The 27,674-nt window shown below is 40.8% G+C and overlaps 1 long non-coding RNA gene across 1 annotated transcript; it reads right to left on the bottom strand.

Annotated features, from left to right (window-relative positions):
* Nucleotides 1-9,014: 9,014 nt before the first annotated feature.
* On the bottom strand, nt 9,015-17,723 carry LOC144583467 (uncharacterized). The gene is made up of 4 exons (XR_013537240.1): nt 14,044-17,723; nt 13,861-13,913; nt 13,198-13,316; nt 9,015-10,319 (listed from the first exon to the last, which is right to left on the bottom strand). It is a non-coding gene; the product is annotated as an uncharacterized LOC144583467 (long non-coding RNA).
* Nucleotides 17,724-27,674: the final 9,951 nt, after the last annotated feature.

Here is a 27,674-nt window from a genome sequence, read left to right as displayed (position 1 = left end):
CAAATGTACAGCTTTTGTATGACAGATACTCATAAAGCAAAGGGATTTTCTCATTTGCTTCTTACCATTGATTAATCATCCAAAACTCATCATTTGCAAAAGTTTTCTCTGAGTAATGGCTGACCACACTCTCATTATACTTGAGCACTATCTGTGATTGCAGCTTGTAGACGGGGGTTGTTGCATTGGCACTCGTCCTTCTTCTGAAGCCTTCCCTTAAAAAGAAAAAGAAAGAAAAGGTTCATGAGGAGGAATGGCAGCTGAGTTCTTTGCTAGAACACTAGAATAGGCACACTGAATTAGTGATTTAACCAATTCCATTGATTCACACGGGCCTACTCTAGTTGAGACTTATTGTACTAAAGTAAGTTGCAACTACATTAGGCTGATATTAATCAATGGAACTTAAAGGAGATAATCTCTGATTCAATGGTCCTACTCTAGTGCAACTCACTATGCTAAGCAACAGGACTATTATCAACATGTTTTTTCATCTACCATGGCTTCCTGAAAGTTGGGCCACTGAATCAGTGCAGAGTGGGTGAGAACATCTCTGTAAGCTCCATTGATTCAAGTTGCCCTACCATGGTTTGTTTTTAATTGTCTTGTGAATTTTCTGTTTATGGTGTGTGTGTGTGTGTGTGTGTGTGTGTGTGTGTGTGTGTGTGTGTGTGTGTGTGTGTGTGTGTGTGTGTGTGTGTGTGTGTAGTGTTTTTAAGTGTGGCCGGTAGCCATATTAAATTCCGGGTATGGTTTACATACCTGGCCAGTAAACAAACAAACAAACAAACAAACAAACAAACAAACAAACAAACAAACAAACAAACAAACAACAACAACAACAACAACAACAATAATAATAATAATAATAATAATAATAATAATAATAATAATAATAATAATAATAATAATAATAATAATAATAATAATAATAATAATAATAATAATAATAATAATAATAATGGTTGCAATGTGGCCCTGGTCACATGAGGGAAATGTTCTCTAGTTCTTCTGATACTTTCTGTATCTCTATTTTACTGACTCTTCAGTCACATGGTATATATACCGGGGCAAATGTCCCAAGAACTTTTAGCAGTAATGATTTATTTCCTCCTATTTGAATCATTATAGCCAGCTACACCATGGTATTGGTTTATTTTCTCTCTTGCTTCAAGCAGCAATTCAGCCCTTAATTTATCAGGAAGGGGGTTCTGTCTGGGAATATGTCCTCTGTTGCACTGGCTGCTCCTGCAGAACCGCTTCCCCCACCATCTCTTCTTCCTTTCAGCTTAATCTGCCATTTCCTCCTCCCCCCCACAACCCCACCCCGGCAACTGTGAGGACACAATGACTGGCAAAAAGTGGTGTGTCAAAATACCAGTACTGCAACAATGGCTCAAATTGCTCTGTGACATATTTTTACCAAAATATTAATGCACTGGCTGTGAAACATTTTAAAAAATGATATGCATGCTGCAATAATGGAGGCCACCTTCCTGACTTCAATTCTGAAAAGAAGCGGAGCAGGTTGTGCACACAGGCAATTCCAGTAAGGAATGCACTGATACAACAGAGGTACAAAACAACACAACCATCCCAGGTAGTGGAAAGTAAACAGCAGTTACACCACTGACCAGGAAAATGTTTCGATCTTGACTATCATGTGAACAGGGGGGAAAGCAACTATCTAACTTGGGGATAACTAGAGAACATTTCCCTCATGTGACCAGGGCCTTATTTTAATACAATAAGCCACAACTAGAATGGGTCCATTTGAATCAATGGAACTTGTGGAGGACTTGATTCACTGGATTCCCACTGATTCAATGGACTTCCTCTCATGCTAAGCCAGTAAGTGCTTGACTAATCAGACCACTGTTTTTGAAGAGGAAAATCCCAAAACTGCTTAGAAAATGGAGTAGAAAGGAATTATGGCTGGGGTAATCCAAGTCATTCTTTTCCTCTCCCTTACTCCTGTCCTGTATGCCAGAAGGAGCACCCCCTTCTTCATTTTTTCTTTTCTGGGAGAGCGGATTAAAAAAAAACTTGGTTCAGACAGAGCAAACTATACCTGGAGTATTGTTAGGCTGCTATGACAATGCCTCCAAAGTCCTGGGTCAGAGGCGTGCTGTGGGGAGCAAAGGTGTTTGCAGGCAGCCCTGCTTAGCAGATCAAAATGGCTGCTGCCATGTAGGGCCCTCCTCCCAAACGCTACCAGTTTTGTAAGGGGTCTGTGCTTTTTGTTGCAGTTTTGTTTACAAACTCGCATGCTGCCTGTTGTTTGTTTCACTAGGAGAGACTTGCCTGGGGTGACTGTCCATTTAATCAGCACTAACCAAAACATTTCAGGTGAAGAATGAAAACAAACTATCAGCATAGTCCTATGTATGTTTACTCAGAAGTAATTATACTCACTTCTGAAAGGGGGGAAGCTACAGACAGGAAAGTATGTACAGGATTGCAGGACATGTATAAGGCTTCTATAAGGCCTCTAGTTGCTCGGTGTCTATGATAAAGAAACATCTGTTGTCCCCTGTCCCAGTGGTTCCCAATCTTGGGTAACCCAGGTGTTCCTGGACTGCAATTCCCAGAAGCCTTTATCACCAGCTGTGCTGGTGTGAGGGTTCTGATTGCGGGGCCTCCCTGTCTTCAAATAAACCATGAGTCATTTTTGAATCAAAAGAATTTTCTCTATTTATTAACTCTGGTAATTGAACTGTAACATTAACAGGCTTAGTCATGAACTTCTCTTGCGAGATTAATAGCTCTCACAAGGCCAGCCACGTGTCGGTTTCGAAAGGGTTCAGAGACTTACGTTCCCATGGTCCCGCCAAGACCTGCTCAGGCTCTTGGGTTTCCACTTCTGTTCCCTCAGTTATCAGTAGCGGGAGGGTTTCCTTGTCACCTGTCCATCCCCATAGCGGGGTTCCCTCTCCCGGCTGGGTGTCCCACAGTCCAGGTAACATCCCATCATCCTCAGCTCCACTCTATACATACAATGATAATACAGTGGTGCCTCGCTAGACGATGTTAATTTGTTCCAGCGAAATCACTGCAGAGCGAAAACGTCATCAAACGAAATAAAAAAACCGTTGAAACACACTGAAAACCGTTCAATGCATTCCAATGGGCTGAATACCTGCTCGTCCAGTGAAGATCCTCCATATGGCGGCCATTTTCGGTGTCTGTAAAGCGAGGAATCCGTCCTAGAAAACAGCGGGGGGCCATTTTCTTCAGCCGGTGGCCATTTTGAAACCCGACAATCAGCTGTTTGCTTATCGTCGTAAAGCGAAAATCAGTTCCCGAAGCAGGGAACTGATCAACATGCAGCAAAAAAACCCATTTAAAACATCATTTTGCGATCGCAAAAGCGATCACAAAAACATCAGTGTAAAGTGGATTCATCGTAGAGCGGGGTAATCGTCTAGCAGGGAACGACTGTATAATAGTGTAAAAGCTATTATTTACAAGCAGGCAAACAATTAATAGGTATCATTAATAGGCGTTGCCCCTACCCCAGAATTTTGTCTGCAGGCACCCTTGGCTGCAACTGCTATAAAATGAGGAAAGATCAGAAAGGCTGGAGAATAAAGGGGGAAGGAAAATGCAGGGCCTGCACAAAAGTCTGAAAGAAGGGGAGATACATCCCTTCCCGCCCAGGTGTGGGTTGAAAGAAGTGTGCCTCTGCCACTAAATTCTGCTGAGCACGAGTCACCTGAAAAGTATGGAGAACTGCAACTGCTGGAGATAGGTTTTGGAGATATCAGTTGGCGGTGATAAGTGACAACATGGTTATCTACTGATGCACTTCCAGAAATGTTTGGAAGTGTATTAGGGGCATTCTGGATTATTTTCACTCTTGTGTCATAATGTCTGCTGTTATGAAGAAGAAAAACGTATATCTGCTCGTAATTTCTGTTAACATTCTTCATTTAACATTTAATTTTCTATGCCTCCATCATTCCTGCACCATACTTAGTCCACCACCACATAAGCCCCTTTTCTTGTTAGGCAGTTGCACCAACCCCCCAAACGTTTTGGTTGTCCCTTTGTGCACTTTCTTCCAACCCTGTAATATCCGTTATGAGACATAGCAAGCAGAACTATCCAAAGTCTTCCAGGGATCATCATAGTGTAAATATAGATGTAAAGGCATTACAATATACTGTAGGAGTTTTATTTTCAGCATCTATTCAAATGGCCCTAGTATGGAATTCATCTTTTCTAGAGATGCTGCACTCTGGGTCAACAGAGTATACAGTGCTTGCAAGCAGGAGCTGGGTTTTCACAACTTTCAACTTGGTTATTGAAAGAGAGACTCTTTCCTGGAATAACTAATCAAATTGCACAGCATTAAATATCCATCAGAAAATCATTAAAGAGCCATTTGGATCACAATGACTGAAATCCTGTTGCTCAGCATAGTAATTCGCTTGATTAGGCCCACTGAATCAGTGTGGATTTGGAGAGTAATCTCCTCTGTACGTTCCACTGATTCAAATGGGCCTACTCTAGCTGCAACGTACTTTGGCATAATAAATCACAACTAGAGATGGGCACAAACTGTGGCTAAACATGAACCGCCATAAACCCCTGGAAAAAAGAGCCAGTTTGTTTGTTTTTTCCTGGTTTGTGCCTCAAGGGAGCCCTACCTGCTCCTGCCGCCATTGAAGCTGCTGCCGTGGTCACATGCGCAGAGGTGACAGCAGTCTCCTGGCAGGGAAGCCGGGCACTGCCTCTGAGAATGCGCCCACTGCCCAGCTGATAGGCGGTTCCATGCTCAGAAGTAGCACCCAGTTCCTGTCAATGAAACCAGGCCTGCTGCCTCTGAGGACGGCACCTGCAGCAGCAGTGGAGGGAGCAAGAGAAGGGAGGCAGAATTGACAGGGGCAGTAGGAAGGGGATGGGCAGGCATCCCCTTTTTATGGAAGCAAACAAACACCAAAGGGAAAAAAGTTCGGCATTTCATTTGGCTTCATGAATTCGTGAAGCAAACCACAAACCAGCCCAGTTCATCAGGTTTTTTGGTTTGTGGTTTGTTTTGCATCCATCTCTAGTCACAACTAGAGTAGAACCATTTGAATCAACAGAACTTATGGAGGAGTTCACTCACCAAATCCCCAGTGATTCAGCTGGCCTACTTTAAGGGGGTTTTCTCTAGATTAGAGCTTTGTGGCACAGTGATTAAACTAAATTACTGCAATGAACCCTCTGCTCAAAACTTGAGTTTCATCCTAAGAAATTCAGGTAGCAGTCTCAAGGTTAACTCAGCCTTCCATCCTTCCAAGGTCAGTAAAATGAGAACTCAGATTGCTGTGAGGGCAAAGTACTGTTTGCATAATTACATTGCAAATTATCCACATTTAACACCATGGGATAGTATACAAGTCGAAACAACAACTATGCTAAACAACAGGATTTCAGCCTATCAATTTATTTGAAGGGTAGAGCTACATGTTATAGATAATGATCACATTTCTCTGCTTGGATGGGAGGACAGAGTGAATCTGGAAAGGTAAATGGATTTAGCAAATGAAGTAGAGGCAATACAGGTTCCAGCATCACAATTACAGTGGTGCCTCGCATAGCGAGGTTAATCCGTTCCGGATTAACCTTCGCTATGCTGAAGCATCGCTGAACGGGGCAGCGATTTCCATTGGAACGCATTAAACATCGTTTAATGCGTTCCAAATAGGCCAAATACTCACCGTTCAGCGAAGCTTCTTAATGGCCGGCAGCCATTTTCGCGCCCTCGCCTCGCTTAACGAGGGCGCGAAAACGCTGCGCGCGGCCATTTTAGGCCATTTCCCGGCTTCCGGCGGCCATTTTGGCCACCGAACAGCTGATCGGCGGGGGTCGTTTTGCGAAGATCGGTAAGCGAAACGCTTACCGGTCTTCGCAAAGCGAATTTTTCCCTATAGGAAAAACGTTGTGCGATCGCATTAGCGATCCGAAAAAACGGATCGCTATGCGATTTAATCGTTATACGGTGCACTCGTTAAGCGAGGCACCACTGTATTTATCTGACAGAGTTTGTTTGCAAATTCCTCAGGCATTGTACATAATCAGCCGGGTAGGTGGGACTCGTCAGCCATGGAAGGCAGCCCATCTAGGAGAAGGAAAACTCTGATTTCAAACCTCCACTGCCCTGTGGCTATACCCACTCATGGAAATGGCTTCGGGAGATAACCTCAAGGCAAAATCCGGAGCTGGAGTTCCGAAGGCAGTTTGTGTTGTTTTGCCAACTCTTGCGATGTTGCTGGAACCAGTTGTATTGGCTCTTGCCTTTCCATTGGACCATTTCAGCAACGTGGAGAGGGGGGATTTGCTGCTTGGGTAACAGCCTATCCTCCATATTACCTTACCCGGGCTTCATGCTCTGGAGAGGACACTCCTCGATACAGAGCACGTTACCATGGTCTCTCAAGACTGAAGGATGCCTATGTACACAATCAATTCAACTGGTGGTTCTCAACCTGTGAGACATGCACTACTGGGAGGGCACAGGAACAGTTTTAAAAAGGGCATAGGATTACTAAGAATTCACTCTCCCTTGTAGTAAGTTTGGACATTTCTTGTAAATACTAAATATGATATTGGAATGCCCATAAACATATAAAATGTTCTCCTCAGGAAAAGATAACTTTTTATTTTTACTAGTATGGCAACTTGCAAAGCTTTTTTTTTAATTGTGTTTTTTTAAATCACAAATGCGAGTTTTATATAAGAAAACAGCCCTAAAGTGGTAATACTGTACTTTGAAAAGACTTTATGTCCTAGAAATGTACCCCCAAAATTTGTGTTGGTCCAGATTCAAGGAGGGCTAATAACTCTCCAATGCCTTGTGGATATTTTATAAAACCACTTCTCTGTATAAAGTACAGAAGACAAAAGTAATTTACTTGCCATGTTTATCATATATGGAGTTGTTGAAATAATGAGCACCACAAAATTAAATTTACCATTGTCTCTATTGGTATGAAGGTTACATTCATAAACTTTGTTTATTTTAATAGGTTTGTTGTGCAGTTGCAGACATATGCTATTACGGTGCAATGGATATGCTTTGGATATTTTTGTAATTGTGGGTAGTATAAAAGTCATTTTCTGTTAGATTGCACAAATCCATTACATTATGAGACAGATACATTATAGTAATAGGATTAATGTGCAACTCATAAACATGATCAGTAATATTCTTTGTGATAAATTATCTCATTTTAATCACTTGGAATGTGGAGAGATTTAAGGATAGTCCCAACTTTGATTTGCATAATTGTGTTACAGACAGACAAATTGCATTATATTCTTCATTAACAATAGATGGCTTGTATAACTATTGTATTTTGGAAGGCACTGCTTTTATGTTCATCCTGCAATTTGTCATTTGGTGGCATTACTGTGGAGTAGACTTTGGAGAGAAGGGAAACTAAAAGATTACTTGATTTTAGCTGAGTTCAATAATATCTTTGCATTCAACTGCAATGTAGTAAGCTATTGTTTGCTTTAACAAATTGTAATTCAACAGCCTGAAATAATTTAAAATTAAAGATTGCCCCGTTCCTTGTAGGCTCCTTGTTTATGACTTTTCCCAGACAAGTGTCATTGTTCATAAATAAGCCTCAAATATAAAAACACACAATTAAACTAAATTCAAAACATTGTCTTTTGCTTTTTTGTTTGTTTATTTGTTTGCATTTTTCTGCTGCTATGTTCTGTCATTCTATGCCTCTCTCCTGCATGCTTCTGTGGATTCTCCCCATCCCCTCACACAAATATCTTATGAAAGAAATCATATTTATGAAAAATTCCAAAGCCAATAAAAGGGGGGTTGAGAACAACCACTCCACAAAGCATTTTGGGGGCCCTTATAGGCTTTTCTTAGAACCCTAAACCTGCAATCCTACTTATGCAGAAATATATTTGAGTGAAAATAGAGGCGCTTCCTTCTGTATAATGCCCTCAGTCCCAAAGATTTGCCTGACAGGTCTTCTCAATTCTACATAATCAGAACATAAGAATATGTTATTTCTTTCACTATTAGAAAATAGTCTGCATATGTGAAAGGGTTCATGTAAGAATCTTGCAAGGGGAATAAATGGAGGGAGGTCGGAGTTTGGACCCAGAGGTTGTAGTGTGTGTACATCCAAGTCCCTATTGGAGTGCCAATGCTACCAGATCAGAGTACTGTAATATGTTTTTGGCTGGATTGCAGCAGTTCTAAACATGTATTCAGAATCTGAGTAAACCATGATGCCAGAGAGGAGGCACAAGCACCAGTGATGACTTAGAGCCTTCCCTCTACCTGAAATACTGGACATCCCCAAGAACGAAGCTTCTGGGACGATTCCAAAGTAACACCAATTCTGAAGGATTTGCACTGTCTGCCAGTACGCTCCTGGCCTGAGCTCAAAATGCTGACTATGACTTACAAAGCCCTAAATAGCTTGGGGCCTGGATCTTTGTAGAGCTCCTCTCTTTATATAAACCTAATATCTGCTGGAGAGGCACTCCTCTGTGTTTCCACCATTGAGAAGAGCCCATTATATGGAGGCATGGAGGACAGCTTTTTTGTCCATAGTACCCCAACTGTGGAATGCCCTACCCTTGGAGAATCAATTGGCCCTGACATTGACATCATTTTGGTGCAAAGTCAAGAAATATTCATCTATTAGAGTGCACAGATTTTAGTGCAATACAGTGGACCCTTGACTTACAGATGGCTTGACTTACAGACTTTTTGAGTTACAGACTTCTCTGGCCGCAAAATTTAGGTTTGACTTGCAGACTGAGATTTGACTTACAGACCAGAAAAAAACCAAAATAGAACAAAAACAGCCTGTTATGGGATTAATCGGTTTTCAATGCACTGTAGGTCAATGGAGACTTGACTTACAGACTTTTTGACTTGAGAACCGCCTTCCAATACGGATTAAGTTCTCAAGTCAAGACCCCACTGTAGTTAGTCTTAATGTTTTTACCCTGTGTTGTTTGGTTTTAAACTGTTTTAAATATTTTTTTTGTTTTAAATTGTTTAATATAGCTTTGTAACCTGTCTTGAGATCTAGTGATATAGGGGAGCTATAAATGTTTAAATAAATAAGAATAAATTAATCCAGGACTGAGATGAAAAGATAAAGCATTAGACTCCAGGCCAAAGTCCTGTCCTTTTAAGATGTTCTACTTGTGCAAAGGTGTGGATCTCAGGAGGGGCCACTAGGCCTCAAAAGAACAAAAATTAAGCTTATATCCTTGAGAAACAACTTGTTTCCTCAGGGGACTTGCCAGGTGCTGTCACACCTAAACTGGCCATTTTGTGTCTGTGTACTCCTGCTACTCAGCCCACAGCCCAGATTCTCCATATGGACCAGGCCTAGATTCTGCATGATTCACATTAGATCCATTGGCTGGAGGCCCCTCTCTTGCTTTAAAAGAAGGGGTCCTTGCAGAGTTATACAACTGCAAATTGACTGCATACTGTGTGCTTTGCATGTTGAACACATAACATGTGCAGACCTTTTTCACAACCCGATATTCTATTACCAAATGTTGGATGCAAGACGAATAAAGTTCACCTCAAGGTGAACCCCATCTCCAATAAGGGTAAACATTGTTCACACCATCATCTGGTTCTTCAAGGTCCCTGGGACTTAAAAGTCTCTAGAAATTTGTGCAGTCTCAGCTAATGTGAATATACAAGAACTCTAGCTATTCTTATGTTCTGGTTTTGCTTGATTTTTAAAATATCATTGTGGAATTGCCATGAGTTGTCAAAAAGAAGTCGATAGAGCAAAAGAGATTTTGAGCTATTCATGTTGGATGAGGAATGTATAGGAAGGTCTTCCATTAGTTTTTGAGTGATTCTTAACTGACAGAATTCCACAATTGATTGAGTTCGTGGAAGGGGAATTATAAGGGGAAATGATTCCAAGAGATGCCACACATCTGGTTCCATAACCATAGTTCTACCCATCCCTTTTCCTGAAACAAAGTGGTATGATGAAAATTGTGACTGGTAAGAATGCCATTAAGCACTTTGGGGGTAATTAGAAACATAACCTCTTTCCCAGTGGCAAAGAAGCCACAATGCTTGCAAAACCGCCAGTGAAAAGGATACTTTTGGACCAACAGATTGCTGCAAATGTTGTCCCTAAGGAAAGTCAAGGATGAACAGAATGTTTTGTTTCAGTGCTTTTAAAACAATACATATACTTTCTGTTTGATCTTGGAATTTACAGATTATGTGGAAGTTGGGGGAAAGTGTCTTTATCTAGGAAACAAGGAAAGTTTGGGGTTGGGGGAGGTTGGAATGCAGTCATCTAAAAAAAAGAAGAAGAAAAGAAACCACAGTGAGTGCAAGCATTAATTTCCTCACATGCAATTGTTTCTGAATAAAGAATAATAGTCAATATAAAACTTTTGATCCAGAATTGGTATTGGTTTCCATAGAAACTAGTCACCGGCTATTCTTTCCTAGCCTGAATAAGTAAGGTAGAGGTTTAAATATCTCCATAACAAAAGAACTAATTAGAACTGTAGAGTGGACAAAGAAAAGGGGGAATTCACAAGGGTCACAACTTCTCTGCAAAGGGCCATGTTTTGACATCTAGGCTGTTCAACATCTAAGAATCAAGCCAATATAAAAACATCATTCAAGGGCAGAATTCCGCTATATGACCCTGCCTGCCTATCAAGATCTGGATCTGATGCGTCCTCATAGTGATATCCCTCCACGTACATAAAGAGTTGGTAACTACGGAAGTTGGTAACTATCAGCATGACCCTTTCATTTGAAGCACCATTTTACTGAACTCCCTATGAAAAGAGACACATCTGACACTGCCTCTGTTTTCTTTTGAACACCAGAGCTTATCTAACTATCCATTAGGAAAGAGCAATAGGAAACACTTTATTCCACAGCAGATTGAGGGGTAGTTGGTGGATTGCAGGGTGCTGGTGAAGGAGGGGAAATCCTTTTTTTTGCAAACAGAAGTTCATTCCTGTAATACTGGAGGTAGCTTCAGATGAAACTTTTCCAAGTTGCCCAGGCATTCTAATTGAGCATTATTTTATTTTATTTTTATTTAAAATTTATTTGCCCTATCCTGAATTTTAAACCTGTATCTTTATTGTTGTGATCAGCTGCTTTCCATTTATTGTTTTATAATGCTTGATGGATTGTAACAGATTTTATTGATTCTATTCATTGCATTCATGTCACTTTAGGGTGCTTGGCAGTTTCATGAGAAGGATGAAAATATCTAGAACAAACTTAAAATGCTAACACATTTATTTTAATATGAAATGGGTGGAATAATACAGTACATGGTTCCTTCATGTGGCTTTCTTCATACAGTGCCTTTTCAAAAGCAGCCAGATTTTTAGAACATTTCTAATGGTCACCACAAAATCTTAAAATCTTTTGATTTACTTATTCATTTGTTTGTTTGTTTGTTTGTTTGTTTTATTTTACTTATATCCCACCCATCTAGACCAAAGTCTACTCTGGGTAGCTAACAATATACAAGAATAATAAAATAAACAACAACATTTAAACCATAGAATAACAATAAATTAAGTATTGACAGGAGGGAAGGTCTGCCTAAAGTGCCAGGTCTTGAGTTGGCTCCTAAAAACACGCAGCAATGGAGCCAGACAAATTTCAAGGCAGGGGGGAGATTGTTCCAGAAGCAAGGGGCCACTGCAGAGAAGGCCCACTTTCTTGTTCTTTCGCTTTGGGTCTCCCTTGGTGTTAGGCCCCTCAGCCACCCATCCTGGCTAGAACGAGTGATTAGGGTAGAGCTAGGTGGGAGGAGGTGTTCCACCAGATATTGGGGTCCTAAACCGTTTAGGGCTTTATATGTCATCATTAGTACTTTGAAATCAATGCGGAAACAAGCGGGCAGCCAATCCAGGACAACCAGAGGTATGTTGGTGTTTTCTCACTCCAGTAAGAAGTCTGGCTGCCACATTCTGCACCATTTGAAGCTTCTGCATCAATCTCAAAGGTAGCCCCACATAGAGTGCATTACCGTAGTCTAATCTCGAGACTACAAGCACATGGACCAGAGTGGTGAGTTCCCCAACATCAAGACACGGATGCAGCTGGACAATCTGCCGGAGATGAAAATAGGCAATACGGACCACTGACACTACCTGGGTCTCCATGGTGAGCACCGGTTCAAGATGGGCCCCCAGACTGTGAACCAAATTCTTTGTGGTGAGAGTCACCCCCCCCAAAAGAGAGAGAGTTCCCCAAACCACTGACATCAGGGCCACCCACCCTCAGGATCTTTGTTTTGTCTGGATTCAGCCTCATACTATTCACCTTCATCCACCTCAGTACGGCCTCCAGACAGCGCTAAAGGGACGAAACAGCATCCACTCTTGTTGGAGAAAAGGAGATGTAGAGCTGGGTGTCATCAGCGTACTGATGACACGAAGCTCCACACCCCTGATGACCTGACCCAGCAGCCTCCTATAGATATTAAACAGCATTGGGGAGATAATCGAGCCCTGCAGAACCCCACAATTAAGATTCCACGGAGCAGATTCACTCTCCCCATGCTGTACTCTCTGGGGATGGTCCTCCAAGAAGGATCGGAGCCAGGCTAGCAATAGACCACCGACTGCCAGCTCGGAGAGCCTCCCCAGTATCAACGGTATCGAAGGTGGCTGAAATATCAAGAAGGACCAACAGAGTCGTTTTGCCCCTGTCTGCCTCCTTCAGCAGGTCATCAAACAGTGCAAACAGTGCCATTTCCATACTGTGGCATGGCCTGAAGCCCCACTGAAATGGATCCAGGGCATTGGTTTCATCCAAAAGGGCCTGGAGCTGGTCAGCCACCACCCTCTCCACCACTTTGCTGAGGAAAGAAACATTGGCTTAACATTTAGACTGTGTTTGCTGTCTGTAGCCTACAGGTAAACAGTCTGGATAGCTCAATGAGTTCGGTTTCTGGCTGCGGAGCCAGAAGTTGGGAATTTGACTCCCCACTGTATCTCTTGGGAAAAGAGCCAGCCTGTGTGGCCTTGGGCAAGCTGCATAATCCCAGGATGCTGCCAAAACGAAGGAGGGGTAAAACATGTCTGAGTACTCTTTACCTAGAAAACTCTTTAAAAGGGTCACCATAAATCAGAATTGACTTGAGAGCACATTTATGATGGTGGTGGTTAAAAATAACATAATAAACATACCTCAACCAGTCAATGTTTCAACTCTATCATTGTGAGGACTCCCATAAATTGTACGATGACAGTGGGTTGGATGTAAACATCTATGGGTTGCTACCTACAATTCATTCTTCTCTTTGATGCTGTTTAAATAAACACATAAATATTATGGGAACAGCTATAACTGCTTCTACATATTTCCAGTTCGTAAAATTTCAGCACGGTATGGGAGCAGCTGCATATTCTGACCCAAAAGTATTTCAGTGACTGGCAAGGACCTCTTATTATCATGGTTGTATTGATATGTAAGATTACTTACATATACACAATATACACAATGTTTTCTAAATGTACTTTGTAAGAGATCTACCCACATCATCGTCGTCATCGTTTAGTCGTGTCCGACTCTTCGTGATCCCATGGACCAGAGCACACCAGGCCCTCCTATCTTCCACTGCCTCCCGGAGTTGTGTCAAATTCATGTTGGTTGCTTCGCAGACACTGTCCAGCCATCTCATCCTCGGTCGTCCCCTTCTCCTCTTGCCGTCACACTTTCCTAACATCAAGGTCTTCTCCATTCGTGGGAGTTTTGCCTAACAGACCCACACCTAGTTTTGCCTACAGACCCACATCATAGTGTCTGTATATTAAATTTAAGTGGCATGTTAAACGTTGAATGAAGAATACCCTCTCAAGCAATATAGATCACAGTAACCACAGTCCAGTGCACATTTCAGTTCCTGCCAAAAGTACAATAATAAATGCAAAAAAAAAAAAGCAAACACATGTGAATACATATGTAAACCCTCAAAAAAAGCCCCAGAATTATGCCATCAATGGGATTTTTTTTTTGATGTTTGAACTACAAACCCCATAATTCTCCATTCTGAGAGTTCCTCCTGACAGGTCCACTCCTAAATGGGTTTTGCTGGAAGAAAAGGCTAGCTGGGAAGATGTTGTGGCCTAGCGTAGGTCTAGCTCTATTTTCCTGTGCAGAAAGGAAGCTGCCCCACTGCTAACCAGGAGCTTCCTTTCTGAACAGGAAGCTAGGGTGGAGCAAGGCCTATGTTAGGCCACAAAGACTTCCTAGCTAGGCCTTTTCTCCAGATGAACCACATTTAGGTATCTGTAGGTGTGGGTCTGTTAGGCAAAACTCCCACGAATGGAGAATTGTGGGATCTGTAGTCCAAAATTTTTTTAAATCTCATGCCTAGGTGAGACCATTCCATGTCTGCAGAACTAATATTCTTGTTATCTTGCCTAATATAATAGTTAGGCAAGATAACAATCAAATATTAACTTTTATAGAGTGGGAAAAAATCTGCCTCCGATGTCATAAAGTCACAGTGGTTTTGCTTCAACGATCAAGGGAAAGGAGGATTCACCGTAACTTTGATTGCACTGAAATAGATCATGAAATGCTAACAATGGAAGCTCTGGTTCATCTTCAGGGCCCCCACATCCACACAGAAGCAGAGCTGGGTGATTAGCCTTGGTTCATTAAACATGGCTGCAATCTGGGTGTCGCATGAGAGAGTTGGGTCCAGGAAAGTACCCAGATTCAAGCACCTATACAGCATCAACTTGCAGATAAAGGAGAGGCAGAGTTGTGTGTCATCAGCATACTGATGGCATTTCACTCCAAATCTCAGGATGGCCCCTGCTATTATTAAATAGCCCTGGGAAGTCTGATGACCCCTGGGACATCCATTAAGGATCCAGGGTGTCAACAATTCCTCCCCAAGCTGCACTTCCTGGACTTGATCATCGAGAAATGTAGCGAGCTAACCATCAACTCCCCAATTCCCACACCTGACAGTCTGTCCAAGAGGATATCATGGTCAAAGAGATCCAGGAGCACCAGCTTCCCTAAAAAAGTAATCTTGTTTTGCATCCAGTACTGTCTTGGTACCATGGCACTGTCTGAGCATGGAGTGGAAAGGATCAAGGCGATTCTCCTCCTCTAAGTACATCTGGAGATCTGCCACCACTCCCTTTATAACCTTACCTATGAAGGGGATAGTGGCAATGGGTCTAAAATTATTTAGGGTTATATAACATTTATACTCGCTCATCCCAGGCTGGACGTCTGAGAAGGCTGACCGCAAGAGAAGCCCAGAGAGAGAAAACTAGGAACTAGGGTGGTTGTTCCTCAACTTTGGAATCAATTCCCTCCTGCTGTCCACCTGGCCCCTTCACTTTAAAAAAAAAAAACTGGCTATTTCTACAAGCCTTTTATCCCATTCCATCACTAGAAACCAATGAAACTACTAGCCATTAAGATCACAATGCTACCATTTTAAATGTTTAAATTTTCAAATATCTTACGTATGTTATTATGTTCTAGTATACGAGTATTTGTGTGTTTGTTTTCAATTAATACTGATGCTTTGGTTTATTGTGTAGGTTTGGTGCTTTGCTTATTGTTTACTGACTAAAGTTTTAAACTTCCCAGAGTGGCCTTTGGATAGATGGGTGGCATAATAAATAAATAAATAAATAAATAAATAAATAAATAAATATGATGTTTATATATTGGATTTATGATATTATATATTTATAATACTATATTTTATACTTATATTTATAACATTTATATTATAGATTTGTAATATTATATATTATAATGTTTATTTATTGGATTTATGCCTCATCTTTTCCTCCTTTCTCTCCAAACAGAGGCATTCAAGGTGGCTACCTCTATGATATAGGCATTGGGGTTCATGGGGTCTCTCTGAGTTGCTCTTTTGAAAGCAGATTCTTGGTTTGCACAGTTGTTAACACACCAGGCTAAATACATTGTACAGTATCACTTACATGTATTTGGCCCCAATTCCAAGCTGACAAAAAACACTACACTTCTGTGCAGCAAGTAAGCCACTACGAGAGGGGCCTGCAAACCTTGATGCTGGCGATCTCTAAGCTTGACTACTGTAACACTCTCTAGGGTGGGCTTCCCTTAAGGCTGACCGGAAAACTTTAGAGAATCTGGAACACAGCTGCCAGGTTGGTGTCAAATGTGAACAAGTTTAACCACACTCCCCTGGTCCTGGCTTACCTGCATCGGCTACCCATGGGGTTCTGGGCCAGGTTCAAGGTTCTGCTTCTTACTTCTAAAGCCCTTCACAGTTTGGGCCCTCATTACTTATCAGAGTGCCTTTGCCCAAAAATATCTATCCGTGCCACTCACAGTTGATGCTCCTACAGGTGACCGCAGTGAAGGAGGTAAAAAAAAAGGGGTATCCACCAGAAATTCTGCTTTCTCAGCAGTGGCTCTAGCCCTCTGGAATGAGCTCCAGGTTAAGCTGTGCCTGGCCCCCTCGCTCTTTACCTTCAAGAGATTGCTTAATATTATGCTCTTTAAAGAAGCTTTTACTAGCACCCTCTAATGAATATATCAAATATGCCTTACAGTTTGACCACTCTTGCTGCCCTTAAGGTAGTGTTTTTTGCTGTTTTATTGATTCTTCTGCTCTTATTTTTTTTATTATTATTATTACTTCGTTTACTATTTTATGAGTGTATTTGAGATTCATTTATCCTTGTGTGTGTTATACAAAAATTGGGCTGCACTACATAGATCACACGCACGCACATGCACTCACGCACACACACACACATTTCTACGCTTTTCCCTCATTATGTGTGTCTCAGGAAAACTTGTGCATTCTGCGCTATCCTTATTGGAAGCAGAACCTCCTTGAGGAATTAATAAGCTGAAGTTACACCTCAGTGGAAAATCAGTGCATATAAATTAATGAGAATGTACTGCACATACTGGTGAGGAAAGTTGCTCATTGTACTCTTGAGCTCATCCAAAAAAGATTTCTGTATGACTGCAAGCTTTACTGAGCAAGCGTTAGGAGCATCCATTTATAATAGGAGACAGTGTCACCCTGCGTACAGAGGCGCCCACTGGTCATTGACTTTTCACCTCTAGCTCTCCACTAATGCCCTTATTAGTTTTTTTCTCCTCCAGCTATTAGAGACAAATATTGTGCAGTGAATATGCTGCTTACTGAATTAGAGGCTATGTGCCTCTTAAACAACAGTTGTACCACACCCAGGAATAAAGAAATGAGATATAATTCACTGGATAAACTAGGGTCACAATATATTTAAACATTGTCACTTAGTTACACACCAGATCTACAAAAATCTAACTGAGAAATATTCAAAGTAGCTACTTTACGACTGTATGTGAGCTAGCCCTAGTACTAGACCTATTTTATTTACTTACATTTATTTAATTACCTCCGACAAGGTAAGTTTTCAATGGTTTTCCTTTTCTCTTCCCCCTTCCTCTCTCTGTCTCTCTTCACAGGTCCTGTGGTGACAATAGGGCCTTTGACTCCGCTTCACTAGTAACTACAAGAAGGAGAAAGAGAAGTTGTTGTCAGCTGCCAGGGGAAGGGAGGGAAGAAAGGGGCCAGCTGTGTGTTTGGAAGAAGGGAGCTCCATAACCCTAGGACAGGGGTGGGCAATTAATTTCTATAGGGGGCCACATGAAAAATCTGAACTGTTTTAGGGAATTAACTATTTGAGTGTTGCAATTCGTTCCCTGCAAAGGGGGGGGATTGACACTGAGCTAACTCACCTGTCCTCCGTTCTGCCGCGGCCTTCCTCTCCATCTGTCTTCTATCCCGCACAGGTGATGTGATGCATCATCACATTGCCTGCGCAAAGATCGCTTCCAGCCTCTTGAGCCGCAGGCTCCACATCCTGCAGCTCAAGAGTAACAGTCAAAACTCGCGAGATCCCAGCGTCGGATCTCGCAAGTTTGCTTACTGCCCTGCTGAGTGACCGGAGCTGGGGCTCTGGCTCACTCAGCAGCGATGGGCGGGCTGGACAGGCCACACTTTGTCCAGGTCTGCCCTAGGAGCATCCACAGAAAACCGTTTCTCTCAAGTCCTCACCAGATATGTTTGTGAAACTGATGGGAGCCAGAGAACGCAACCCCATGAAGGTTGTCCTAACAGATGGATCTGTGAATGAGTGAGTGAAAGAGATAGTGAATAGTTAACACAGGTTTCACTTCTCCTCCCCCTTAAAAAAAGTGGACAGCAACAAAAATGACATAACTAAGATCCTAGGGTCGAGAGAGACTCCTGGCTTCTACAGAACTCCCCAACTGCTTTAGAATTTTCTGCCTTGTTTTTCTGTATCTAACCTGCCACGGCCTCCATCAATAAACACTCTTCTGTCCAGGTTCACAGTGTAGCAGGGCAGGAGCATACCAATGGAAGCAAGCCATTTTGGCAGGCATGAAATTCCTTTTTGACTGAAACACAACTTAAATTGCAGGATGATGGCTTTTGCGAAGAGAGGGAAGAGAGGAGAAGCCTTTTAAAGACCTTCATAATCCCTCCCTCACATCATCTAGCTGGCATATCTCTGCATGCTGCTGTGTGTGATAGTGCCCTTCTTCCTCCACCCCCTCACCATATACCCTGCCAGCTCAGTTGGTTTATGGCCCCCTGCTATTTCTCTTTTCCTACCTGTCCAAAGGCACCTGCATCTACTTGGATCTCAGGTGATTCTTTGCATTTCCTCTCTGTATGTGTTCGTGTGAGAGAAAGGAACAGTCACAAAATTAGATCAGATTGTCTGTGAAAGGGATAGTTTTTTTTTTCAACATTCTAGCCAATTTATTTTAGTTAGTGCATGGCAGGAGCTAGATATATTCCTGTAGTCCTAAAAAACTTTTTTTTACCATACTTTTGATCAGCTTGTTCATTTTGGCATTGACAAGCTAAGCAAATCAAATTCAGAACCAGGCAGCAACAATAACATGATACCAGTCTGATATCCTGGAACAGTGAAACTTCTACAAGTGCACCATACAGAAGTAACTTAGTGAATGCAATCATTTATACACTTAGGGCAATGCCTCCAGCAGTTGCAGGTTTCTTCAGTATCAGAGCCTTATAGAATAAACTAGAAAGAAGCAACAGGAAACTAAAATTCCATAAACCATATTTCTCGCCATACATTTTTATAACTTTACAAAGAATAACATGCACTCATGTGGTGATATATTATAAAGGGGAGGAAAAACCTCCTATAAACTTTTCTATCAATGGTAGCAGGTTTCTGACTCAAAAAAACCCTAATATATTGGAACCCAACACTCTCTTCCTCAATAGGAAATTTGTATCACATACCTTGATCTTTGAAGCCTCTCTGACTAGCTTACAGATCTACATTTCTCCCATCTCATCTTAATAGCATTGCTTTGACATCTTTTGTTGGCTGTGTGAAAATATTTTTGCAGAGCTGTGGAGGCAACGCCCACTGTATTCTGCCTTGATACTGATTCAGCACTAACTGCTGATAATAATATAGATGTAAGGAGGAGAAGGGGAATCTTGTGAGGATAATTTTTGATAAATTGAAAAGCTCCTCCAGTTCTTTTACAAATCCCCATATTAAGAGTGGGACTACTCAGTAGGTCCAGAAGCCATTTTGGTCCTTCTCCAAATTTTGCTGGGCCACACCTAAAAACTCTAAAATACTAAGTCTCTTAACAGGCAAACGTTCTGCCAGAAGTCTCCGGGGGTGGGGATATTACTACAGGAATATGCTTCTGTAGCCAGTCATGATTTGTTTAGCCCAGAAAATGCCTTTTCTGTTGCAAAGTTTTGGATTTTTGGTTTAATTGAACTACACAGCAGAAATACAGGGATTCGCGGAGCAGAATAGTTTCATATTCCCCAGAATAGACCACCCTTTTTCACATTAACTGGCACTTACAGTCTCAATAACTTACTCTGAGATATTAATAGTAGAAAGAATAAAAACCATTTTCTTTACTTGCAGTTGCAAAGAAATCAAACAGCAAACTGACAAGCATGACTGCCTTCAACAATAGACTTTAACAGATTGTAGAGATGGAAAGAGAACAGAGCAGAGAGCTGGAGCTCTCTTTGAAATCAGAGGCAGCAATATATGCACACTTTTACTGCAAGACTGGTGGCTCCCTAGGAGAAAGGCTTGAGCAATTCTAAGCTACCACTGAACCACTGCAAAATCTGAAGTGCCATTTAGGGTTAGGGGTAGGAAAAAAAATCCATCAAATTCTCCTTTCCCTATAAAAAAATTATCCATTTTGTACCTTCAAAGCTCAGCAACAGGTCAAATTGCATTGGAAATCTATATATCTCTAAAGATTGCAGTGCATTCTTGTGAAGAAAAATCTCTACAAAACCATGCGGATATTTGAGAAATGTGCACAACTAAAAATGAGCACATTAGAAAGATGTCCACACACACTTTAGTGAATGTGAAAAATGTATTTCCATGTGTGCATTAGTAAAAATGCCAATGAAAAATGTGACCAAATGTGGTTTCTGGAATGTTTATGTAATTTCTTTCTAGTTTTATTTCATGTGCTGAAGAAAGTCATGATGCTGAAGTAACCTGAGACTTTTTCCTGTATTTTTCTTTTTTTACTTTATTTACTTAGGCAGTGCAAATGCTGCTAGGACATTCTGAAAGAACAAAGCAAAACTATCACCACATCCCTAATATTTCCAAGCACAACCATGGGAAACAAAGACAGAAATAATATACAATGACAGCTTTCTAACATCACTACTATTCCAGTTCCTCAGTGAATGCAGTCTCTGTTACTTCGGAATACTCGGTGACTTACCAGATATGTCATCAGCCTCTTACCTCACTGGCCACTGGAAATACTTGAGGTACAGTACATGCTTACTGATAGCCCAGGTGTGTGTGTAGGTGTATGTGTGTGCTACGCCTTCAAGTCAAAACCAACTTATAGTGACCCTCATAGGGCTTTCGAAGTAAGTGAGATATTTAAAAAGTGATTTTACCAGTTCTACTCTCCCACTCAGTTTCCATGGCTGAGTGGGGAATTGAACCCTTTTCTCCAGAGCCCTAGTCCATAACTCTATCCATTACACACACTGGGAATCCAGCCCTGTTTAGGGTCCCCTTTATTTTATGGCTTGTTGATGATTGATCTGGAATGGTGGACCTGATTTCCTTCACATCTGCAAAAGGTGTTTTTCGTGTTTGTTTGGTGTTTTTTTTTTTTTTTTTTTTTTTGAAGCAGATTCTGTGGGCTTTTTTCTTTAAGCAAAAAACAAAACACCCTGATTGGATCAGCCAGGCAAACTCCATGAACAGCTTAAAGAGCTGAGGTGTTAAGTTCCCTCAAAATGGATAGCAACGGAGCTCTGAGCCTTTTTCATTAAAGCAGTGGAAGAGAAATGTTATCAATAATTCTGTCTTTGCTAGTGGCAGCGCAGGATCTAATAAAAGGAAGAGATGAAGTGTGCAGAAGCACTTGGTTCGAAGGCTAAACAAAATTAAAGGTGTTAAGACTAACATTTTCATAGTCTCATACTTTGGGAGGGGTTATGTATGTTTCTTCTTTGGTGCCATCTTTTGGTTAAAAAAAAATTCTGAAGAGAGATGACACACTTACTGCAATCCACTTACAGAACAGACAACATACAGAAATAATACCATTTGTTATTTGTTGCATCAGAATCTTGTTGTTAAGTGTCGTCAAGTCCCTTCCAAGTTATGGTGACCCAATGAATTAAACACCTCTGATTATCACTAACAGTTCTACTCAGGTTTTTCTTTACTGAGTCAATCCATCATCCCCCTTTTCCCACTGCATTCTACTTTTCCTATAACTGTCTTTTCTGATATGTTCGTGATATGAGTGACTCAGTTTAGTCTTACGAGCTTGCTGTGAGAGTTCAGGATTGATTTGATCTAGAACCCACTTATTTCTCTTTCTGATAGTCCAGAGTATCCATACAGCTCTCCTCCAACATCACATTTCAAATCAATTGTTCTTGTACAACAATAGATAGTGCGCAACAGCACAATTCAGCATTCAATACGGCAGCTCAAAAACAGAGGTGCCTTTCAATGCCACAAACCACCTATTACATCACACAGTTGTCTCCTCACAGGTTGCCTCCAGTAGCATTTTGGTAAAAATACCCCTCCACCAATGCTAAACATTTTGCGTCTCAAGGAATTATGCCCAATATATTGCATGCCTTAGTCATGTGCCAGTTTGGTGTGGGACAGCTCTTAAAGGGAAAGGATCAATCCTTCTAATTAGAAACAAAAGTGGGCAATATTTTTCTTTTGTGCCAAAGTGTGTCATCAGGGTTCCATATAACATAACTATATGCTAGTGTGGACAGGCTTTATATGAGTTACTAACTTCGACAATGTCCTATTATTAACAGCCCTGCTCAGATCTTGCAAACCAAGAACATCTCATGTGAGCTCTTCCTCTTTTCCTACTGCTCCACCCCAATTTCCACAACAATGTAATTTATTCTGGTCACTTCTGTATTTCCATTATGTGTGCATGGTAGAATACGCTCAGTTGATTCATTATTGCTCTAGTGAGAGTTCAGGTTTAATTTGATTGAGTACCTGGTTTTCTGCCTGTCTTTCATATTTTTATAGCTCTCCTCCAACACCATATTTCAAATGATTGTTGTCCCTGTCTTCCATCACTGTCTTTCTTCTACATAATATGGATGATTTTGATCTTGGTTTCCAGTAAAACCAAGATCCACTGAGCTCTACCCTCCACTTACACTTGTTGAAAACAGCCCTAATATTTGCCTTGTGTTTGGGTGAGAAGTGATTAACTGATAAAAAAAGGAACCAGCTTCTGGGATTTACCTTTGTGTGGTGTCACTTTGTAAATGGTAATGAGCACAAGAGGGCATCCTATAGACCGTCTTGACAGCTGTCATTGGTGTTGTCACCATTCAGACTTTCCTTTGCTGATTTAAACTTGACATTCTTTTTCCTGCTGGCAACATGAGCATGATTTTGTGCAGCAATATTGGGCCATATCCTGGCTTTTTGAATCATGTGTACAGAAGCACAATATCCTAATTTCATAAACCAGAGAGTTGTGGGTTTTTTTTTTTTTTGAGGAATTGAATCTATAATCAAATACCTTGAGGATCTGTGATTTCAACAATGAGGATAGTCCATGGACTGATCCAGACGACAACTATCCAACACTATCTTATTCAGTGAGGTTCCCGTTTGTTTTTTGTCATAAATGCTCTACAGAGGATCTGTCCAACACGCTGGAGACCTTCTGCTCATTCTGTTCACATTGTGTGGATATCAACTAAGTATTTGCATGGGGTGCGCTGATTGTCCAAGTAGTCTAAGTATTATTTAAATAAAGAAATGAAATAACTGCATTCTATTTAGTGTAAGAAACGGAAATCAGGTTGATTCACATAAAAATGCAGCCCAAATGAACCTCATATTTGTGTGTCTGTGTTTCTGCATTTCTGTAATGCTAAAAGGTAATGTCTGAATAAATGTGGGTGCCTTCAGTAGGTCCAAGAAAGAGGTGACAACTGAACCTCTTAAACGTGGCAGAGATACTAAGGGTCTTAAAGTGGTGAGCAGTTTTGGGTAAATGTGCAGGTTAATTTTAGTCAATTAAAAATAGCAGACCTTCCTTAACCAGGAGGAACAAGGCTGAGACTTGGGGGGTTCATTTGTCCACATGGCCTCTGGGTTGTGACAAGTGGTACTTCTTCTCTGCAGGGTCCCTGAAAAGAGAGATCCCTAGTAAGTTATTTCAGAGGTAGTGGGTTAAAAAAGAGAGAGAATTTTGCTGCCAGGCAAGTGTGAGGGAAAGAGTGAAGGGGGAAAGGACTGAATGAGAACTATGAAGGAGGGAAAAGATCATTGAAAAGAAAAAGGGGACATGGAGTGGAAATAAAGAACAGAAAGAAAGAGCAAAATAGAGTCACAGTGGGGACTGTGAAGCTGGTACTTCTGCTACTGTGTATGTGTGTTCTTCTTGTTTAGTCGTTAAGTCATGTCCGACTCTTCGTGACACCATGGACCAGAGCACGCCAGGCCCTCCTGTCTTCCACTGCCTTCCGGAGTTGGGTCAAATTCATGTTGGTAGCTTCGATGACACTGTCCAGCCATCTCATCCTCTGTTGTCCCCTTCTCCTCTTGCCTTCACACTTTCCCAACATCAGGGTCTTTTCCAGGAAATCTTCTCTTCTCATGAGATGACCAAAGTAGTGTATGGGTGCCTCAACTTCAGGATCTGTCCTTCCAGTGAGCACTCAGGGTTGATTTCCTTCAGAATGGATAGTTTGTTCTGTTTGTGGTCCAGGGGACTCTCAAGAGTCTCCTTCAGCACCACAATTCAAAAGCATCAATTCTTTGGCAGTCAGCCTTCTTTATGGTCCAGCTCTCGCTTCCATACATCATTACTGAAAAAACCATAGCTTTGACTATGCGGATTTTTGTTGGCAAGGGGGTGTCTCTGCTTTTTTTGTGTATGTGTGTACACATCTTATTTTTTAATTTGCCTTCATTAATTTAATTTTATTATACAGATTTTGCCCTACAGATAGATTTGAACGAATGCTCTTTTGGTTCCACTATAGCCAGATTTTATGCTGGTTTCTATATTCATAAAATATCTGTTCAAGTTATAGATTTATTTATTTATTTATTTATTTATTTATTTATTTATTTATTTATTTATTCATTCATTCATTCATTCATTCATTCATTCATTCATTCATTCATTCATTCATTTATTGGAGTAAGTGGATTATTAGAAAGAATCCTGAATTTTTACAGCTCTCACATTTGTCACTCTTTGTGAGAGAAGCCATTCTTTGGAGCATTATAGGAAAAACCATGGAGGGTTCTGATGACTAGCTCCTGTGTTGTTGACATCTACAGTATTTCCCTAATAAACAGGTGAAGGCATTTGCTTTAGATTTTTTAACCCCATTCCTGTGATTTCATGCAACTAACCTCCCACTGTTTCAAACTAAGAAATATAATACTCCCCTGAGGAAAAACTTGTTGAGAAACATAACTTTCTTTATTCATTGTTTAAATACTGCTACTGTCTTTGTAACCCACATGGGAATAATCTTTAAACAGAGATAATTTGAGGTATTTAGGAGTCAGACACACATAAAATGTGTGCCTTAAATTCAATGATAAAAAAATTAGATTATCCTTAGGTGTTCAAGCTATAGGCTTACTTCAAATAACTGTAAAGTCTCTTTGAAGGTCAATATATTAGTTTTCCTCTAGCTATACAGTTTCAACAGCAAACCAGCCATGAAGGCCAGTAAGCCTCTGGAATTGTCTATCAGTTCTGGGAGTTACAAATTTTAACCCTTAGAGATATGTGTATTATCCTCAAAATGAGAGATCAGTTAACAAAAGAAGAACTACCACATATAATTGCTAAGATTTGAACTGGCAGTTTAAGATGAAGCATTTTGATGTGTTATTGGCAAAGAAAATGAAAAGAGGCTGCCAGCCCAAATTCAAGTTTGCTGTGAAAATAATACCTTGACAGAATCTGGAGAATACTGTCAAAGTCTAAACTTGGATATACATGAATGGAAAATGACTCTTCTGTGCTTTTTACTACAACAGCAATAAGGGATGCAACTTATAATCAATATTTATGTCATGCGGAGTGAATTTCTGGCTTCATATTGCATTGTGCTGTTGTTACCACTTGTAATAAGAAGAGGCAGGATATTTTGCCTACTTTGGAAAGATGATCTTCTGAGAAAGAATATTTTCTTCCCTGAGGACAATTTTTATTTGATTGCCATCTATCAAAACTTTGCTTATTCTGGCCATTTTAAAGCCTTCTGTGCGGAAGAAATAGTTTTCACTAGTGGATTCTCTGTGTTTGGTTTTTCTCTCTGTTGGTATGGGTAGTATTGCTTTTTTAAAAAAAAGCATATCTCCTTACATCTGTCAGCCCCCACGATTCATTTTTAAAAGCAGGTTGTCCAACTGTGAGTCAAATCAGAGGACTGGGCAGCTTCCTAATAGGAGGTGGAAGCATGTTAATTTCTGCAAAGATGTATCTCTGAGAAGCTTTGAAAAATCAACATGCAAAACAGAGCTACAGAGCTAATTCACAGTGTCCGAAGCTGTTAAGGCTGTCACAGGATAGTCATATGTACTTTACTGCTTAAGCCAGCTCTACTTTTAGCTACAAAGTGGGCTCTTCAAGTTCTTGGGCCACATGTAACTCTCTAGCCTGCCAAAAATGGATGCCGCGTGTATAGGAAAACATTAGATCCTATTACCTGCCTATGCTTTCAGTAGAGCCACATGTACAAGCGCAACCCCCAATTACGGTACGGTAAGGACCTATTGTATACACTTGCAGCTGGGGTGGGGTGGTAAGATTTTGGGATGGTAAAAGGAACCAAACTAACTCATAACATTCAGATGGGGTAAAGTATTTGTGGAAGTGAGCATTTAAGAAAAAAACTGAAGCAGTTAAAGCAGGGAATGGCTGAGTTCTAATATTTCCCCCCATGACTTTTTTTTTAAATAGGAGAAGTGTGTATGGCAATGTTATAAATATACCACCTCCTTTGTCACGTAAAGTTGCATCATCTATTTTGTCATACCAGGATTCTCCTGCATGGGTAGATCAAGTCAAGGTTCTGTGAGGCAAAGCTGGAGCAGCAAAGCTTTAAACTCAGTACAAATAGAACTTGTCCTACTAGTTATTGGCCCAGGGACCCACCATTTCAAACCCATTCATGACACTGTGGATCCATGAGATCCTGGAATGCTGATCTCTCTTGGGAGATGTTATCCTATTATCATTAATCAGAAGTTGAATCTCTGTTTCCATTATTAAAAAAAAACTAGCCAGTACTGGAAGAAGAGGAAGCGGGATAAACAGCAGCACAAAAGAGAAAGAGTTATTTCCCTAAGATTTTCAAAAGGTTTTCCAGAAGAATAATTAAAACCTTAAATTAACTTATTCATTTTTATCACCTGATGAACATAATTAGCAAACAATGTGTAATGACAGCAAATAATTGTTCCTTTTCCCATTCATTAGAGAAGCATAATGACTATATTTTCACAGACAGGTTAAAACTACATTGGATTTGTCAGCTGTCCTGACCTAGAAAATGGTATGTCTGTCAATATCAAGGTAACAAAATGCTTAATCATAATGCGGAATAGTTTTAGAGGGAAGCAGCTCTTTCTCCATCACTAGAAAGATTTCTAAAGAGACTGTAAATTTAATGGCAGGATCTTGCAAGAAGAAATCTCAGGCAAAGAAATTTCATCTGCTTGTCCTCAAGGCTAATCATCTGCCCTTCCTTCTCCTATTTATGTTTGGGCTTCTTTCTGATAAGGACTTATATGTGCATTTGATCTGAACCAAGAAGAAACCAGATTCACATCTTAGAATTACAAAAAAAATTACCATCACCACCACCCGAACTCAAGACTCAGGGATGCTCAAGTGTAAATGGAACGGACTCTGCCTGCAAGGCTGCTGCATGCACCGTACTTCAACAGAAGCAATGTAAGGTCTATGTGGTGTATGAAGGAAACATATAAACATAACAACTTACTCTGGAGGGCAGTGACCTTGATTAGATTGACTGTCAAAGGGAAGTCCTCTGTCTGGATGGAGACAT

This window comes from Pogona vitticeps, chromosome 1 (assembly GCF_051106095.1).
Source record: "Pogona vitticeps strain Pit_001003342236 chromosome 1, PviZW2.1, whole genome shotgun sequence".
Classification (NCBI taxonomy): Eukaryota; Metazoa; Chordata; class Lepidosauria; order Squamata; family Agamidae; genus Pogona; species Pogona vitticeps.
The sequence above is the reverse complement of the archived record's forward strand: the minus strand, read 5'-3'. Positions and strand labels throughout refer to the sequence as shown.